Raw genomic sequence first — 6,897 nt, 5'->3', positions numbered from 1 at the left:
ATTCCAAGTGCAAAGAAACCTTCTATGATGTCTGAAAGTGATACAATGTTCAACGAACGTGATCGGAGATGTGCCGCTGTATACCTCTTACTCTCTACCGATTCAAGTTATGACAACAGTACCATTGCCAGCACCTTAAAAATGTATCGCTGGATTGCTACTAATATAATAGAGACACGCCCAGAGTGATGAAAAAAAGTTTCCAGCCACGTTTATGATCTTTCGTTTGGTTTCAAGTGAGGGCCACATCATGCCACCTCATATCTTCGAAGTCAACTTGAAAGATAACACCAAAGGGTATCTGGATGGGCTAAAGTGTGTGGTGATCCCCTAGTGCAATCAGGTGACCGCTGGCAGACCCTGGGTGTCACAGCAGGACTCGGTGCTGGTTCATAAGTCCAAAGAGACCCAGGCTTAGCTTCAGAATGAGTGCTACGAGTTTGTACCCTTTTTCACTACCCCCTCCCCTCCTCACCGACTTGAACTTGCTGGACGGCTTCGTTTGTTTATACGTTGAGAACATCACCAACATGCCCTCCCACCATATCAAAGTCAATCTGATCTCCGCCATCCACCAAGTATTTGCTAAGCTCCCATCGGCACTTGTGGAAAAGGCATGCTCTCAGTTCTGGACACGTATCGAGGTGGTGATTGAGGTTGAAGGCGGCTACATTGAATACATGTCATCTCTACTACAGAATCAAGTTACTTGAATTGATTTTTTCAATAAAAATTTAAAAATAAAATTGTAGTGTTGCTTTTTTTAGGGCGACACTTTTACCATTTCGCCCTGTATATATTTTTATTTAATATATTTATTATATAGTGAATATTCGGCAGAATTTAATACTAGAGGTTCCAGAAGGTGTGGAAAATCTGTTTTTGATCAGTCATCAAGCTGACAAAGGGAATATACTGCTGACTGTCTACAAGAACTCCATACATGTCACATTATAATAATGTGACATGTATGGAGGATTTATGAATGACTAGTCTGAGTGCCCGGCGTTGCCCGGGTGTTTGGAGATGTGTGTTGCACAAGAAAAAAATAAAATGTGGTAGTAGGCAGGCAAGCTCGAACCCGTACCGCGAAGGAGGAAAAGAAAATGAAAAAAAAAAGTGACGTCTTTACTGTTACTTCCATCACCAAACCGGAAGTCACGAATATTTAAATTAAGGCTAGCCAATCGAAAAAAGGGGGGATGACTTTCGAAAATATCGGCAAAAGAGCAACTCTTCTTTGTAGAAAAGTGCTCAGTTGAGGTTGAAGGAATTAATGTTTTTAATCAATTTTTCGATATTTTCGTCCAAAAGGTCGAGCTTCAAAACGATACTGGTCTCATGAAAATCCGTCGCCACTGTCGAAAGTTTTAGGCAGACATACAAACATTCATGATGATTGCAATGTCTTGACAGACGAGTGCCACTCCCTCAATCACTGAAAGTCCATATGCCTGAAGATGACTTTTTTAGTCCTGCCAAGGAATTGACACACTCAAGCAGACATGACACTAAAGACAGTCATGGGTATACATACATATATATACATACATGCATACATGCATACATACATATAGACACATATACACATACATATCTATAAACATACACACATATACAGATATATACTTACATACATACACAACATAATAAATACACATACATACACATACATACATACATATACATACACACATGCATACATACACATACGAATACATACACAGATATACATACATATACGCATACATATGCATACACATATATTCATATATACATACACATACATATACACATACATATATATGCATTTATACACATGCATGTATATATGCATATATACACATACATATACACAACATATATACATACACACATAAGCATATATACACACATACGTATATACATACATATACACAGATATACATACATATACATACACATGTACATATATAAACATACATACACATATGCATACATACATACATACATGATGATTGCAGCATCTTGTCAGACGAGTGCCACTTCCTCAGACACTTAATGTCCATGAGCCCAAATACCTGAGGGCGTATCTATACAAAGATGGTGTTACAGAGTTTTAGCTTTGTATGACAGTTAAGTCTCTCTCTCGGTTCAAAATGTTTAGATCCAGCAACAAGCAAAAGCAAGATAGCCAGCAACAAGTTAAACTGCAGACTATCTTAATGCGGGTACTGGTCTCCTGCTTTATGGTTTTTTGTAATCAGAGATTTGCTTCTCCTAGAAAGGTTGCCTTCACCATGGCTTATGGGAGGCCTCTCCACCCCAACACATATATATATACACACAAATATACACGGTGGTAGTTGGTCGTTGACCCCGAAAAAGGGTTCATTCACCCTTTGGAAGGTCTTGTTTTTAATCCTTCAGGGAGATTAGCCAAACTCCTCACCAAACAAGTCTGTTGGGGGAACCAGTTTAGTCGCCAGTGACCCAATCATGAGGCAGGTAGTACTGGGTTACATGGTACCAGTAGCATATGACTTTACCTAACTATAACATACATACACACACACATACATACATATAATGATGGCAGATCAGTGATTACATGCTTCCAGCATTTCACGCTTACACATGTCACAACTTTTCTATCGCCATGGGACTATTATTTTATAGACAAATGCCTGAGGGAGTATCTATACAAAGATAATGTTACAAAGTTTTAGCTTTGTACGACAGCTTAGTCTCTCTCTAGGTTCAAAATGTTGAGATCCAGAAACAAGCAAGAGAAAGAGAGCCAGCAACAAGTCAAACTGCAGACCACCTTAATGCAGGTACTGGTCTCCTGTTTTATGGTTTTTTAAATCAGAGGTTTGATTTTCCTAGAGGAGTTGCCTTCACCATGGCTTACGGGAGCCCTCTCAACCCCACATACACATGGAAATAAACACATGCATGCACATATAAATGCATACATACAGATGCACGCAAACATACATACGCATGTACACACACTTGCAGACATGCCAACATGCACATACACACATACACGCATACATATACGCATGTACATACATATGCATAGACACACATTCATGACGACGATGATGATGGTTGGTACGAATAAATGAATTTAACATTAATAAAAGAGAAATACAATCCAGTATACACAGTTTGTAGAAGAGACAGTCATTCGCTTCGATGCTTAAAACCTCAACGTTCAAGTCGACGTTGATGATAGTTGGTACGAATAAGTGAACTTAACATGAATAAAAGAGAAAAACAATCCAATACGCACAGCACGTAGAAGAGGCAGTCATTCGCTTCACTGTTTGTACAACTTTTAAATTCAAGATGCGTCCACAACGGCACAACTCCTTCACTTATTCATATCAACAAACATACATACAAACATACACACATACATACATGCATTTAAACAAACGGGTGAGATTTATATTATAGATAATAATTATCATCTTGTTTTGATATTTAGCATACAGAAGTGTAGTGTATCAGATTCTACGGTAGGTAAGACCAAGTAATGTCTTACACTGATTCAAAGAGTTTACATCAGTTGTAGTCATATAACTTGTTACATACTTAAGCTAGGCTTTTATTAGTGTACCACACTCCCGAGTCACTAGGTATCCCGGCGTGTTATGGAGTTGATGCAAGACGTGGCATGCTGTACATAGCTAAACTATCTGAAGCAACAAGTACATAAAGCCAACATAACACACACACACACACACACACACACACACACACACACACACACAAAGTGACGTTTATATATATATATATATATATATATATATATAAGTTACTTTGTGTGAGTTCTTTCCTCATAGGGTTTTTCTTTTACACAGGAATCACCACTTATTAAGGCCCGGAGGCCACTCGAGAATAAACCTACCAATACCATGTTTTTGATGAAACACAATTCAAATGATTCTTTCGTCCAGTTTGCAACTTCACATCCACCTAATTATGACATTAAGTTATTAAGCCGAATCTATTGCCAATCAGATGGCCATGCAACATGACAGAGTAAACACAGGCTAAAAAGATATTTTCCCGAATCTTGAAGGAAAAGTGTCTTCGCGTATAGATTGGCAGCAGCTACTAGAGCCTTCCACAGGCAACACAACAATGAGCATTGATAATGCATTCACAAACACCAGGAGCATTCAATAGCAGCAGCAGCAGCAGCAGCAGCCAATAGTTATGGCTGCTGCTGCTGCAACTTTCAAACATACATGACCACATACATTTTGCTATTATACTAGACCCTTCGTGAATCTTTGTGTTCACATCATCATCATCATCATCATCATCATCAACACACCCACGCCACCGCCGCGACCACCGCCGCGATCATCATCATCATCTTATTATTATTATTTTGATATATGGGTGTAGATTTCTGAACTTTGCAAAGCAATACAAGTTAAAACAAAATGAAGATTTAGTTAAGTTTAAATAAAAGATTAAATGTAAAAAATCAGAGAAAATTAAAGAAGTAAAATATTGAAACATAGAATATTAATAACAGATGGAATAAAAACGAATCTAAGAAAAGTGGTAATGGATACGGTAGAAAATTATCAATTAGAAACGTTGCAGGAAAGAAACGTTGCATGAGAATAATTCGATGGCTGTGCAATGTGAATCTTTGACAGTCTTATATATGACAATCTCAGCGGAAGATTAAATCTGAATTCTATGGGGAGATGTGCGTGGAACAAGCGACTTCAATGGCATCACAACTTTAAAGGAAGAGATGAGAGTTCTTCGCTTAATATATATAGAACAAGGTCAGTTGGAAATCGAAGGCCAATGAAAACATTGGAAGAAGTGATAAGGATAAGCTTCAGAAAAAGAGGGATAAATAAAGGCCTGCTCAGAGGTAGACTAGTTTGGAAGTGAATTTCTAAAAGCAGACTAGTACGAGGACACAGTCTCTGAGTCCACTATTTTGATGTATGCATTACAGAAAAATATCATCTCACACATAAATAAATCTATTGGGAATTTTCTACTGACAATAACACTGAATTGGAATTCATTCGATGTCAGTTCCACTTAGAAATAAAACGCCGATAGAAATTTCAGCTATCATAGATATATATATACTAGCTGTATGCCCCGACATTGCCTGATCATACAATACACTTAAACATGATATTTTAATTCATGCAGATTGCATATGTTTTATTATAGAAACACTTCTCGATTGATTATTATATATTACAAGGAATAATTTGCCCAGTGAACTAATTTGCAACAACCATTTAAACAAATAATAATGATAATGTCGTTCATCAAATTCCGTCTTTGTTTGTTTACAATATCATGTCAGTTAATATTTGGGCTTTACCATCTTAAAAATAGTCTTCCTTATCATATAGATAAAAAAGAAGAGTTTTTACATTACACCAGTCAAGGTTCCACTGGTGTAATGTAATGTAGTGTCCCCTGTAAAAATTCTTTTCTTTATCTATAAGAAAAGAAAGACTATTTTTAAGATTAGAATTTTTTGATTTTCGATACTTAGCAAATGAATTTCTGTATAAAACATATCTTAGAACACTGTCAGAAATATAAATTACCTTTGTGTGAAATTTGCAAAAAGATAGACTTGGTTTCAAAACCTACGAGGAAGGAACAAACGCATACACACAGCCACACACACACACATCCACACACACAGCCACACACACACACACACACACACACACACACACACACACACACACAAAGTGACGTTTATATATATATATATATATATATATATATATATATATATATATATAAGTTACTTTGTATGAGTTCTTTCCTTATAGGGTTTTTCTTTACACAGGAATCACCACTTATTAAGGCCCGGATGCCACTCGAGAATAAGGGTTAATGGGTATACATTAGTCAATGTGATTATAGCATAATAAACATAAGTAGTTGGAATTTTGTAAATTGGATTACTTAAGGAGACGGTTCATCAAAAACTTGTTTACGTTGAAGACAATCAGACTGTAGTCAGCTGGAAAGCAGGCCAACGGAAGAGAGTTCCACAGGCGTGCAGTTCTAAGAACTTTGTTCATGGAATCTACGTTTAGGTTTAGGCACAGATAAAGAGTGTTGGGAATTAATGATTGTGGTTTTGGCTAGATGAGTGTTTTTTGTGAAAGTTCTGAAATTATGTCAGCCTCTTTAAGAAACTCGTTTCTTATCGATGAGCACTTTATAATTGAAATAAAGTCAGCCTGACTTTATTTCAATTATAAAGTGCTCATCGATAAATAAATATTTAAATTTCGACAATATTTCTCGCGGTTAACAGTGACTGAAAAGATTTGGTCCTCGCTAATGGAGTCAGAGATGGCTTCAATGCTGGGTTCAAATCTCTCGACCAGTGAATCATGACACCTTGCACTGATGAAAGGATGAAAACACTAGTGTCTCATGGTATTTAATAATAATTGTAGTAAATAATTATATATATATATATATATATATATTATAAGCTCTATTTCCTATTTGGTATTATCGAGCTTTTATATCTGGCTGAGATAATTTTATAAATATTAATTCTTTAATATTTATAATTTACTTTAATTTTACCATCTCGGATCATTTTGGTAAATTCAATTGTAATTTTCATTTTATATATATATATATATATATATATATATATATATACTTTTTATTCATTTTTGCATAAACATTTAGGTATTTAATAATTATTGTAGTAAATAATTATGTATATAGATATACTTTTCATTTTTGTATAAACATTAAGGTATCAGTCAGGAATATGTTTCATTCAACTAGTTATAAATAACTAGAGATATCATCAGGCGATGTTGGTTTACAAAAGAAAATTCTCAAATAAAAATTGGCAAAAAAGTTCAC

General features: G+C 35.8%; 1 long non-coding RNA gene across 1 annotated transcript in view; it reads right to left on the bottom strand.

Moving 5' to 3' along the window:
- LOC145245706 (uncharacterized) overlaps positions 1-6,119 on the bottom strand; it is a 116,991-nt gene extending 110,872 nt beyond the window's left edge. Inside the window, exon 1 of the long non-coding RNA XR_013863018.1 lies at positions 6,078-6,119. This is a non-coding gene — a long non-coding RNA (uncharacterized LOC145245706). The remainder of the gene's footprint in view (positions 1-6,077) is intronic.
- Between the last annotated feature and the right edge of the window lie 778 nt (positions 6,120-6,897).

This window comes from Euprymna scolopes, chromosome 23 (genome assembly GCF_053919585.1).
Source record: "Euprymna scolopes isolate OS-2025 chromosome 23, ASM5391958v1, whole genome shotgun sequence".
Lineage (NCBI taxonomy): Eukaryota > Metazoa > Mollusca > Cephalopoda > Sepiida > Sepiolidae > Euprymna > Euprymna scolopes.
The sequence above is the reverse complement of the archived record's forward strand: the minus strand, read 5'-3'. Positions and strand labels throughout refer to the sequence as shown.